Genomic DNA, 12,950 nt, shown 5'->3' with positions numbered 1-12,950 from the left:
GGTGTTTTTTTAATTCCTTGGCAACTGTCTAAATTTCTGTTATGATAATTTATCTGTTTATATTTCCTTTATTCCAGGACAATTCTAGTTTTTATTTCTTGGTATTTATTTACTTATTTATTTCAAAATAATCAGCTCAGATTTAATTAGAGTTCTTCTTGTTTTCTAATTTATAAATTTCTGCTTTTCTTACGTGTATTTTTGTTTTTCTAAATTCTTAAGTTGAATGTTTTTCTATTTTTGTTTTTTTCTATTTAGTAGTATGAGTATTCAAGGCTATGAATTTAACTCTGTGCTTTAGCCATATTCTGTAAATTCTGATACAGTCTTTTCATTGTAGCATGTTCTAGATGGTTTACAATTTCAGTTTTTATTTCCTCTTTGAAACAGGATTTTTTTACAGTTTTCAAATATCTAGATGGTAGATTTCTCTTTTTGAAAATCTATGGTAGATTTTAGTTTTGCTATTAGTAATGGTGTGTTATTGATCATTTTACTTTATCCAAGAATATGTTGTGTGTGTGTGTGTATATATATATATATATATTTTTTTTTTAATTTTTTAATTTTGGTATCATTGTTGTGTATATATTTTACTTTCTGGAGTTCATTGAGATTTTCTCTGTGAACTAATATTGTCTTTTTTGTTGTTGTTGTTAAGTACTGCATAGGCCTTTAAAAAGAAGTTGTATTCTTTATCTTCAGGATAGAAAGCTTTCCATATATTTATTAAATATGTAAGTAGATCATCTTACTAATTTTTAGTCAACTTATAAATTGTAAAATTATGTGGTCTGATATATAGAAATTCATAATCAATTTTTGTTGCAGATTTTAGTTTTTATCATTATATAGTGGCTTTTTTTGGTCCAATATAACATTTTTTTTAGTTTGAATTAGTTATTAATTTAATAAATACATATTTATTAATTAGATATTATATATATTTCATATTAATGTCAGGATTACTGTTCTTGTTTGTCTGCCTGTATGTTTTACCATCATTTTACCTTACCTTTTAGATCACTTTGCTTTAGAATTATTTCTTGCACATAATACATGCAAATACCTGCTGGTTTTTATTTTTAGATTCTAACTTCATCTATTTCCTTTATAAAATTATTTATCACATTTATATGTTTATATTACACATATGTTGGTCTTAACTCTGTCATCTAATTTCATGTTATTGAACTTTCTTTTTAATTACTTTATTTTCTTTTGATTCTTGGTCTGTATTTTCCATTAAAGGCATATCACATTGCTCAAATTTTGAAAGGGCCATATTTTCTATTTAGTTCCCTTAGCAGTTAGTCTTGTAACTCTTTCTCTATTTAACAATATCTATTTATTTGCTGCTAAGATAATAAAGAAATCTGCCTACTTTTACCTTTTCCCATGTTTTCATTTACACTTTTTTATTTTTATTAGCAATAATATAATTTTTATATTTTCAAACTTTCTGCCAAATTATACAGCCATAATTCTCACAATTGCTTAATCTTCGTGCTGTGTTTAAATGCACTGAATGCTCATCACCAGTTCTAAGTTATATTTTGTCGTGAGGGTTTATGGGTGCTAAAGTCACTGAGTTCTTGAATGTTAGAAAATATTTGTCCTCACCTTTATCCTTAGAAAAAAGATATGTGGGTTTAAAATTCTTGGGTTAAGCTTTTTTTTCGTGAATCATTGGTCTGTGGTCATCTTGTTTCAAATGCAGCTGTGGATAAGTCTGAAGACCGCGTTTTCCCCTTCCATGTGACCTGACCCTTCCCTGTTTGCCCAGAGGAATTCTTTCTTTATCTTTGAACTGAAGTAACTTTCCCTGATTATGCCTTGGCATTTCTGTACCAGTGTTCTGCATGCTCTTTTCTATTGTATCTTCAAATATTTTTCATTTGCATTTATTCTACTGGCTTCATTCAGAATGCCACTTATGGGTATAATAGATCTTTTATCTATCACTAATATTAATTATTTTCCCTGTAATAATTTTAATCCTTAGTTTATTCCTATTTTATTTTGCTTAGTGTTCTCAAATCTATCTTTCATCAGTCAGTATGTTTTAGTAGTTTTTATATTCCTTTATTTTTCTGTTTTTAATATGGCTTATTTTCCTCTTTCATTTCTTAAGCTTTTTAAGAGTTCTTTTTATTTTGACCTGATTTTTTACTTCAGTCTTCTTCTGTTCTCTCCTTCTATTGTTCAATCTCAGACTATTATATAAAAAGAGAACTTTAAAAAAAATTCCTTTGACATCATGGAGAAGAGATTATTGATTTTGTTTTCCTTTGACTTACTGGTGTGGCTCTTTTTCTGGCTATACTCTTTACCAGAATTACTCTCATATATTTGCCTGAATCCCACGCTAGTAACATTTTAATTGTAGCTTATATTTGGATGAGGGTCCTACTTTCTTAGCTGTCTTTTAAATGAAGAGCAGTGTATGAAATGATCAGGAGATGGGAACTGGGGCAGTAGACAGCTTAAATTTAGGGATTTTGCTTTAGGATATTTCCTCACCATCTCTGCCATGTTCTGTGTCTTGGGGATAAAGAGGAGGTCTTCCTGGCTTGCAGTGAATGCCTGCCTTTCACAGGATTTCCGTGTGGTGAGTTAGCACGTACTTCTCTTCAGCTTGCAACACTTGCACCTGGAGGACCACTGCAGCCCCCATCTCTTCCTTTGTCTGCTTAGTGCTACATTCAGCCCTACTCTCCCTGCCCTTTGAAAGGTTCGGTGGGACTCCGGGGTGCTTCTGTAGCCTACATGCTCCCCAAGTCTTGCTTTCTGAGTAAGGGGTCACTTCCTGAATGTTTGGACCTTCAGGGCTTTGCCACTAATTTTGGAGAATTTGGAGCTCTTTTTGGAGGTGTGCGTAGGTGTTTATGTTCACTGTCAGCTTCTCTCTTCCCCTGGTTTGGTTTTGATTATGAATTTTGAGTTTCATTGCGGTTAGAAGCTGTTTTTCATAGTTTGTGAGTTGGGGATGTGGCTTTTTGAAAGTTTCATTGACGATGGGGTTTCATTTTTCAGGTATTTTTTTTTTTTTGGTCGTTTATGGTTGGTCTTAGAAAATAAAACGTGGTAGATACGCTTTTATTCTGAACTCAAAGAGATCCTTATCCTAAGAGTTCCCATATATGGGATGCTCGTTGTAATACAGCATTACACCAGGTTCTTTCTATATATTACCTTATTCAATCTTTGCATCAACACTGGAACAGTTAAACAGTGAAATAATACAGGTGATGTTCTGCCAAAAGGGTATTATTATCTTCCTTTTGCAAATGGGGAAAACTCAAGACTCAAATAAATTAAGTACCTGTAAGCCCAAAGACTCACAGACAGTTAAACGGAAGCCAGGACTGGAACCTGAGTCTCTCTGAGCAAGAGCTTAACAAACGCAGTGCACTTGACAGTGGCTGACATTTGAACAGGGGTCTGGATCCAACACTCTGCCAGCTGCAACAGCAGCAGTTTCCATGGTTAAGTGATTATGTTTCAAGAGAAATTACTAAGGGCCTATTCTGGGTCCCTAGTGGCAGGAAATGGAAACTGGGTGTTCTGAAGTTTATAAATAAACACTGGACTATTTATAACATGTGCAGATCAAACGCCAAAGGTCTTTGGAGGACAGACAGGGGGACATATTTGAAGTGGGGGATTAACCACAGTAATCTCCTAATCATGGGATGCGGCTGGCAGTAGCTCTCAGGGTTACGTCAATCCATCGGAAAATCGGTGGAACCTCCGGGATGCTCTGGCCTGGGGAAAGTATCATAGGGTTTAGCGGGGAGAGAGGGTTTATGAAGTGAAGAGGGAGTCTTGCAGTGGAAACAAACCTGGACAAAAGGGAGATTTAATTTCTTAAATGTTACTAAAGGGGTCATTTTTGTGAGGGAAAATCTAACAGGCATCGTTGTGTCACAGCAGAGAGGTGAAGAGGCCGAGGCTCTGTCACCAGAGAGAACAAGGCTCTGGCACCTGCCAGGTGGATGACTTCGAGCAAATCACTAAACTTGATCCCAAGTTTCTTCATCTTTAAAAGAGACCCCACCACTCATCTCATGATGGGCGTGGATGTCAAAGGAGACGCTGTAAGCTCAGCATATTCAAAACCCAGTGTGGCACCCAACTCTGTTGCCCTTTCAGAGTTCTTTTAACTTTCTGCACTCCAACCTTTCTACCAAACTGCCTTTCCTTGTGGTGATGAATGCTCATTCAAAACCACTGCGTGAATGTATGTATATTTAATTCCTCTATTGAAGTATCATTTGCAGTGATAAAATCCACTTGTTTTATCACCAGAATCTCATTTTCAAAAATTTCCACTACCTCAGATAGAAACTTGGCACCCATTTATACTCTCTGTTTCCACCCACAGCCTCAGGCAACAATTTACTCATTAACTTACTTTCTCTCCTAGGTTTGCCTATGCTGCCTAGAGAAATGTATTCATGCCAATATGTGGTCTTCAGTGTTTGGCTTCTTTCACTTACTAGAATGTTTCTGAGGGTCATCCATTTTTTTTTAGCAACCATTAGTATTTTGTGATGCATGTTTTGTAGTTTGAATCTTTTTGGCTAAGAGAACAAGAGTTATTAAGAATCTACTAGAGTATTTCACAGTTTTCTTTAGGGTACTGCCTGCCCCAACCTGAGTTTAATAAACGAGAGTGAACAGCTATAGATAATGAAGAAAGAATGTGCATGGTATCCGCCATCAGACCCCCTGGGGTTCTGAGGCAAGCCACCCATGACTTTGGGTCCCTTTGCATGCTTGCCACTATTTTCCCGACCATGTCCAGAAGGGAGATGAAGTCAGATGAGGTTGACCCTTGACTTCCATCCTTGAATGTATTCAAGGAGTGATCCTGGCCACTCCTTTTGTGTGCTGTGGCTTTGCTACCTTGCAAAGGGCTCCGTTAATGAAAACTCCCCAGCCTACCAGTTTTCTGCTGTTCTCCAATCTAGGCCCATTTCCCCCCCACCTAATTCAACCTTTGAATACCCTCTAGTACTCTGTTTATATTGATTTTTATTTCTTATTAATTTACCTAGCTAGTTATATTTAGAAAAAAAGAAATTGAAAAAAGATATCCATCACTAGGTTTTGTCAAGCAAATCTCTCCCCATCTTAGGATACATGCTAGCTTGCCAATGCGACTCTCACCCCAAATTCTGCACAGACTCTCTCCTCTCTGTGGTTCTTTTCCAGCTTGGCCATCTCAGGTGCACCATCTGCCGCCTCCATGCAGACTGTGATTGTTGGCCAGGGAGGAAGCCTATTGTGTGGGTAGAACATGGTTATTCGAATTGGATGAACGTGAAACTGAATCTTAACTGTCAGTTACCATCTGGGTGACTTTGGGTAAACTATGCAAGATTTTGAGCCCCAGTTTCTCCATTTATAAAGCAAGTATTAATAATATTTGCCTTCTAGTTGTCAGGATTAAGTAAGTTCTTTGTAAGGCGTATGTCACATGCACATAGTACATGTTGTATAAATGGCAGCTGTGAAGTTTGTTGGCCTGTCACCCTGAACTGTGACCTCAGCTCTTCTTTCTGTTTACATGGTAACTTCTCCACCAAGGCTGCTGTCAGTCCAAGGCTGTCAGATCCAATCGCCTTCTAATTCCAGCACTAGGGTAATTATAAATTCCATTGGTGGGTTCACATAGTTACAAGGAATTTGGAAAAAGAGAGTTAGAACTTATTTGGAGCCTGTTTGATTTGAGAAGGCCAGTTCTCCGTTGAAGATGTCCTCTGACCAGTCTTTCCTGATTTGATGAAGCCTCAAACTACAGCTGGCTTTGTGGGCATATGACCTGTGCCATCACCCAGAATCCTACACTCAGAAAGGCTGGAGCTTGGTTTAATGTACTGCTGTTGTCATCTGGAAATTTTACTCTTGAACTTGTGTTTTGTAAATGAAGTCTGATGGCGCAAGGGAGTCAGCATGGGAGCAGAGGAGATACCTGCAATATGTCTGTCCACCCTCCTTGCTATCCACGGGCAAACAGTATTCACAGTACCCCATGAACACAGAATTCCAGTGGCATCCACAATGTGTGGGTGTCAGTGAGACTCAATGTGCGTGCAAAGTAAATATGCTACATAGATGAGGAACATCCCCGAGAAGCCTCCCTTTCTATCCGAACCAGATCTAGCTTCGAATGTAGTAAGAAAGCAGTCCCACCAAGGAACCCTACTGCATCTGTTCTTACAGTACTTCCCTGTATTAGCTAAGCACTTACACTGAAAGCAGCATGCACGAAGGAAAGACAGGGCAACCTGTAGCTCTTTCACCCTGCAGACCTTCCTTATCAGTAATCCAAAGGCAGAAAGTGCTGGTGGCATGTCCACCTATTAAGCAATGAGTGAAAAAGTTGAGAAGATTTTTTGTTTGCAGCATTTCCACTGTTCTCATAAGAACAAGATGCATATGCATGCATGAGTTATGAAATCCAAATGTCTCCTTTCAGTGATTCCACATATAAATGAAATGTTCTTATGTTTACAGTTATTGCAAAGCATAAACATAAGCCATAAAATTCATGGTAATGATTTCAAATTTTCTTTTTTTCTTTTCTTAGAATGTTTTTAAATAGCAAATAAAAAATTAGAACAACTCAAGGCAGAGACCATGGAAAAAAGGGAAAAAACTTTATATTTCAGTACTTTTTTCCCTTGCTTTTTGGACAAAGGGTCTTGCATTTTCATTTTTCACTGCACCTCGAACCTTAGCCATCCTTACATCCAACTCTGCTCTCTTTTCTGTGGTTCTGAGCAGCTTCCCAGGGAGAATTTTGGCTTTTTGTGCTCCCAGGGGAGGAGGGCCCCGTGCAAATGAACTGACTTCTTTATGTGATGAAAGCTCTCATTTTTTTAAACTGGAAAATAATAGAAGCCAACTAGTTTGAGGCTTTCCCCTTGTCCCTGCAGCTAATGTAAATTTTTAAAGTGTAATTTTTCTATGTCTATGGGAAGTCCGAAAACCTAATACACTTTTGCATAAACATAAATGATATATTTATCTTGGGGTTCCTCTTTTCTGAGGCTCTTGAACTGACATTTGGGTGGGGGCTGTCTTTACATCTTCTCTGGAACTCACACTCAGCTTTAGAGATCTTATTAAAATGAATAAGCAAGACACTGGGATGGAGCTCAGGTGGCCTGAAGGCGTGTACACCAGCATCAGCAGATACGTGAGCTGGAAGGATCATAAGAGATTATCTAGGTAACCATGTTAACTCTTGACTCGTGAGGGCAGGCCAGGAATTGTCAAAAGTACTCAAAATTCTTTAAAAAAAACAAACAGTTTAGGCCACAGAGTGATTGGCCAGGGGAAGAGAAAGCTGATGTAAATGTCAAAGTTTCTAGAAGTCTCTGGGAGCAAATTTGGAAAATTAAATCTTGGCACATAAAATGCCACCTTGAGAGGAACTGGGGGAGACTGAGGTTTGCTATGTGTTTTCAGATTATACTTTAGTCCACCTGCAGTGTTGGCACCACTGTTCCCACGTGCCCCAGCTGGTTTCCTGGGAGTGGTCCCAGACGCCCGCCTTGTACACCAATCAATCGACTGCTTCTCTTGAGTTCCCTACCAAGCAAGTTCTATACCCCTACCCCTCGCACTTCTGTGGCTCTATCCTGGTCCTCTAGCCTAGATGGCAGTGACAGCCCCTAACCACTCTCCCTGTCATCAGTCACTCTCACCATGACGTTCTCTTTTGCACAGCCACCAGAAAGAGCTATCCGAAGAACAAACCTGAAACATGTTGTTTGAAGAAAACTTCAGTGGTTCCCCTGTAGTCACAAGATAAAGCCCCTTATTGCACAAGGCCTATGGGGATCTCACCCCTTTCAGACTAACATGATTTTCCAGGAAAAACAATCTCATTCTGCAAAGATGCCAAACTGCTTGTAATTTTCTGAACACATTTTGCTGTTTTAGGCCTCTGCACATTTTCCATTTCAGTCTAAAGCCCTTCCCTTCATTCCCTAACTCATTCTTTCTGTGTCTAATCCTCACAATATCTTTTTCCTCTTCTTTCTGTTCATTCCTTCCCTGTCTTTCTGAAAGCTGACATTTATTAACTGCTTCCTGTGCCTAGACACTGTGCTTAAGATGTCACACATTTCAAACTCATGGCAAATTTATGAATTAGATTCTACTATTATTCCCATTTTTCATTTCTGAAGGGACAGTTCAGTGATTAATCTAAGGTCATACAGTTACTAACTGTGAACTCAGATCTTGGCTTCACATGTCAAACACTTTTACTCTATCTCCTCCAGAAAAGTTTCCCTAAAAATTTCCCTTGGCTGAGTGGGGTAGTGACTGGCTGGGAAGTTCATCAGATCTGTGTCCTCTACTTTCTGGGCCATAGCTGGATTGCTTTTCCCACCCCCTGAGTTAGGCAGGGAAACTGGCTAAGCTCTGGCCGGTGGACTGCGGGAGCAATGAGAGCATGCCAGTTTCAAGGCTGCCCCCTAAAGTCTTTTGGGTGCCCTTCCACATTCTCTATCCTTTTGCAGAGATACTGGAGGTCCTGAAGATGGCAGCACCAAGAGATGTGAGGTAGCCTGGATTCTTGAATGACTTTATGGAGCAGATCCTTTACTCACCCTGAGATCAAACAATGCTTTGTTCTGGAAAGCTCCTAAGACTTCTGGGGTCACCTGTTACAACTGTTAATGTCACTTTCCCTAACACACGGGCTAGGTGCGCTTCTAATGTTACTTTCACTTTACAGTGGAAATTGTCTCTTTATGTATCTATCTCTTCCAGTACATTACTTTAGAAACTTCTTTTTCTGATCAGTACTTCTGATCAGTCTTTATGTTTGGCATACCAAGTGTTCAATAAATATTTGTTGACCTAGAATATACATCAGGGGTTTAATAAATTCTGATAGTTTGCATGTATTGTATACTTGTATGCAAAAGGCACATTATCAGGCACTTACATTCACTGATTTATATAATCCTCATAATTCATGGATGTTACTTAAGTGCTAACCATGTTTTGGGCTCTGAAAGAGGCACTGGGGATACACTCGTGAACAAAACAAATAAAAGTCTCTGTCCTCATAGAGCATAAATTATAGTGGGGTAATCAGATAATAAGCAAATAGGAAAAATTTTGGAATGTCAGATGGTGCAAATTGCTTTGGAGAAATGTGAGGCAGCATCAGCTGGAGAGGAGTTGGTGAGGGTTGGGAGGCGTGGCTGTCCTGGATAGGTGACAAGGGAAGACCTCATGGGAATCATAACATTGGAGCAGGCACTAAAGTTGGAGAGGGAATAAGTAGTGGCTAATGAGGAAAAGCATTGCCACCAAGGGAACATCAAATGCAAAAGCCTTGAGGTAGGAATGTGCTCACAACAGCTGTACAAAGTACATATTATCTTCATTTTACATAGAAGGAAATTGAACCAAGAAAATGTAAATAACTTAGCTAAGGACTTATACCTAATAAGTACTTATTAAAAGACTTATTAAGGACTTATAGATAATAAGTCATTCATGACTTAAGTCTCTTGGATTAAAAAACTCATATTCTGTTTTAATATACTCCTCTGCCTATGACTTTTACTAGTTACACTAAAAGTATACACACACACACACACACACACACACACACACACACACACACACAAAGCATTCTAAAAGAACTGTCATGGAAGATCCTACAGAATGGCTCTCCTAATACTAATCTTTTCTATATGACTTCTTGCTCAGTAGACTGCGAAGTGTGAAGCTATGGTTTCCATGCATAGTCTTTTCTCCACTAAACAGATTACCTGACAGACTTAGAGATGGACTTGGGTGTAATGAAATTGCACTATGGGCTCTTCTAGAAGCTGGATGGTAATGGTGCATATTTTGATTCTTCTGTGCCACACAAGGGGAGGCTCGACTGACCGGCCAGTCTTCAGTCTGGAATCTTGAATGGCAGTTACAGCAGCATCTCGGTTTTGGAACTTTTCCAGTAGGAGCAGAGGCCCTGTGAATCCTGAGTCAGCTGTGGGGACAGGGACTGCTCTCTTGATAGGCCAGCCTGGCAGGTTGCTTCCAGGAGTTGCTCCTGAAGTCTCAGCCTAGAGCCTCACTCCCCAGCCTTTCTCTCGATACCCTTTATTACATCACTTTCTCTGTAAATCAGCCATAGCAGATTCTGTTGTCTGCCACTGAAGTCTGACTGATACAGTAATTGGCCCAAGAAATGGGGGTGACCATGACTCTCTTTGATGAATCAAGCCAGGCTTCCAGTTTGTTTTCAGTTACACAGATACGGTCTACTTATCTATTTTGGTCCCATGATCCAAAGTCCTTGTCAGCCATTGTGTGCAAATTACTATTCTGACCTTGCTTCCGATTACCATAAGCATGCTTTCCTTGGTCTCTGCTACCCTGACCTCCATCATAATCAGGGAACCTATTTCAGAAGCAGTACCTTCTCCTTTGTCCCTGGCCCATTTCCATTATGCTTTCTAAAGATGCTTGGACTTTTACCACTAATGTGTTTCTCAGTATTGTGTGGGGCAAGGAGTATCTTCTGAGCCCTCTTGGGGGACATGGAGTGAGCCATATGTGATAAGTCCATTTCTTATGATCAACTGTACAAATCTTTGACTCCTTCTACTACATTATTCCAAAGAATTGTTGTTATCTCAGCTTCATTTAGCCCAGGCCACTTTTGAGAAAACATTTTGATCCACCAAGAGAGCAATTAATCAGGACATTCCCGGCTACTTGCGCTTAGTATATTGAATTCAGATTCTCTGCCAAGTGCACCTAAATTCATTAACTTAGCCCCCAAACAAAATGAACTTCCTCCTTCCCTGGTCTGACCATCCTCAGCAAAACACCCAGCTTTCTGCTGTTATAAATCAGTAAATTCTTTTGATTCTTTTGGCATGTAATCTCTCTTTTCCTGGGTTTTGGCAGTATAACTGGCCCTCTGTAGCATGTTGGAGTAGACCTTCAAAGGAAGATTAACTGTTGCTCCCCTTCTATTAAGAAAGAAACCCAACACTTGATGGATCTCCGGATATTGAAGCAACATATATCACATTTGGTTGCACTGTTCTGACTCAATAACTGAATAACTCATAAAGCTGATATCTTTGAGTAGGCCCCTGAGCAAGCAAGGGGTCTTTTGCGTGTCTAGGCTGAGTGCAATCACTTCTGTCCTTGGATTTTGCGACCCAGCATATTCAAAGGGTCCAAAAATGCTGTGGCTGATCAAGGTGCTGTGTGGGGTTTGTAGTGTGCCTTGACAGGAGAATCATAGTCAATGACCCTAGGGCTTTGGAGCAAACCTATGCCCTTTTCAAGAAGCTGCACTCTCTTCTTTTTTTAAGAAAGTTCTTGGGTAGCATTGTGACAGGTTATCACTGAATATTTGAAGATGGCACAACGGGGACCTGAGCTTTTCATCATGAGCTGCAAGTTGTCAGATCCACTAACCAAGAACTCATATGTGTCCAGGATCATTCCATCTCTAAGAGGAACTTATTTACAGGAGACCTGGCAGCTGAAGGCACCTATAAATTGAATAAATGAAGACTGGTTTATACTCTACTGATTTCTCTTGTCTGTAAACCACAGCTATAGTCGCATGGTGAGTTCCCTATGACTAGTTGACAGACAGGGAAAAAAGTCTCCCCCAGTTCAAATATGCCAGCATCAGCAGGAGGTGACTATTACAACTCCACCCTGGGAGTCCTTGAAGGACTGTGGTACATCTAGCGGTTTGCTTTGCCTGCAGGATGAGATACCCGGAGATGGGGGTCTACTCTGACTCACGAACAGGGGCCATATGGTCTGAGGTTTGGAAAGAAAAAAACTGGAAGATTAGGGAAAAGTTATGTGGCTGGACCTTTCTGAATGGACCCAGAGTATGAGACTATGTCTTACGTGAATGCTCACCAAAGACCTTGCTGGGAAGGATGATCTTAATCTCAGGACATAGTAACCTGCCCTAGGTGAAGGCCAATCAGCCTTTTTCCCCAGATCCTCACTGATTGCTCAAAGGTTCATGTACAAAGTAACATGAATGGAAGATGCAGAGGTTATGAGGTTATGTACGGACTTGGTTACATGAGCATCTGCTCATCAAGGCCAATCTGGCCACTCTTAAGCGTCCAACCTGAGAAACACCGAGGCCAAATCTAAGCTTTTGATGGAGGGTCCGATCCTTGTGGGGCCAGCTTGCTATGTGGTAGTAGACTGTCTACATTGGATTTCTTTTCTCATGGGGAGGACAGTGATTTTCCTCAATGAACAGAGAGTTCATTCACTCAGAAGTATTTGTTAAGCACCTACTATCTGCCAGGCGGCACAGTTCTAGGTGCTCAGGATATATCAGCAAGCAAAAAAGACAGAGGTTGTTGCCCTTAAGAAACTTACTTTCTAGAGGGTGACATACAGTAAGCAAAATAAGTAAGTGTTAGAGTATGTTTTAAAGTGATAAACACTGTGGGGGAAAAAGAGAAGCAGGGAAGGCCAGGGAGATTGGACATGCTGAAGATGGAGGAAATTAACTTCCAGAATATGTGTGATTCAGGGTAGGCCTCTAAGCCCTGATGGACATCTAGAAGGAAGAGCACGTAGGAGGGTGCAGCCAGTGCAAAGGCCTGGTGTGTGTAGCCCCTGCAGCTCAGCGATGAGGGAAAGTGGGAGGAGATGAGGCCAGAGAGGCAACAGGTGGAAAAATCAGGTAGAGCACGTGGCTAGTTCAGGCTGGCTTCTCCTGGGAGGGAGATGAGAATTCATGACTTTGAGCACCATGAACACAGTGCAGAGAATGGGCTGGGGGAGGACAGAAACCCTGAAGGGGCACATGGATCCTCCGCTGTAGTGGAAGTGAGAGGGGCTCAGACAGGAGCGGAAGCATGGGAGGTGATGAAATGAGAGGCACGCTGGATATAGATAGT

The sequence above is a fragment of the Manis pentadactyla genome, chromosome 19, assembly GCF_030020395.1.
Source record: "Manis pentadactyla isolate mManPen7 chromosome 19, mManPen7.hap1, whole genome shotgun sequence".
Classification (NCBI taxonomy): domain Eukaryota; kingdom Metazoa; phylum Chordata; class Mammalia; order Pholidota; family Manidae; genus Manis; species Manis pentadactyla.
This window is presented reverse-complemented; position numbering follows the sequence as displayed.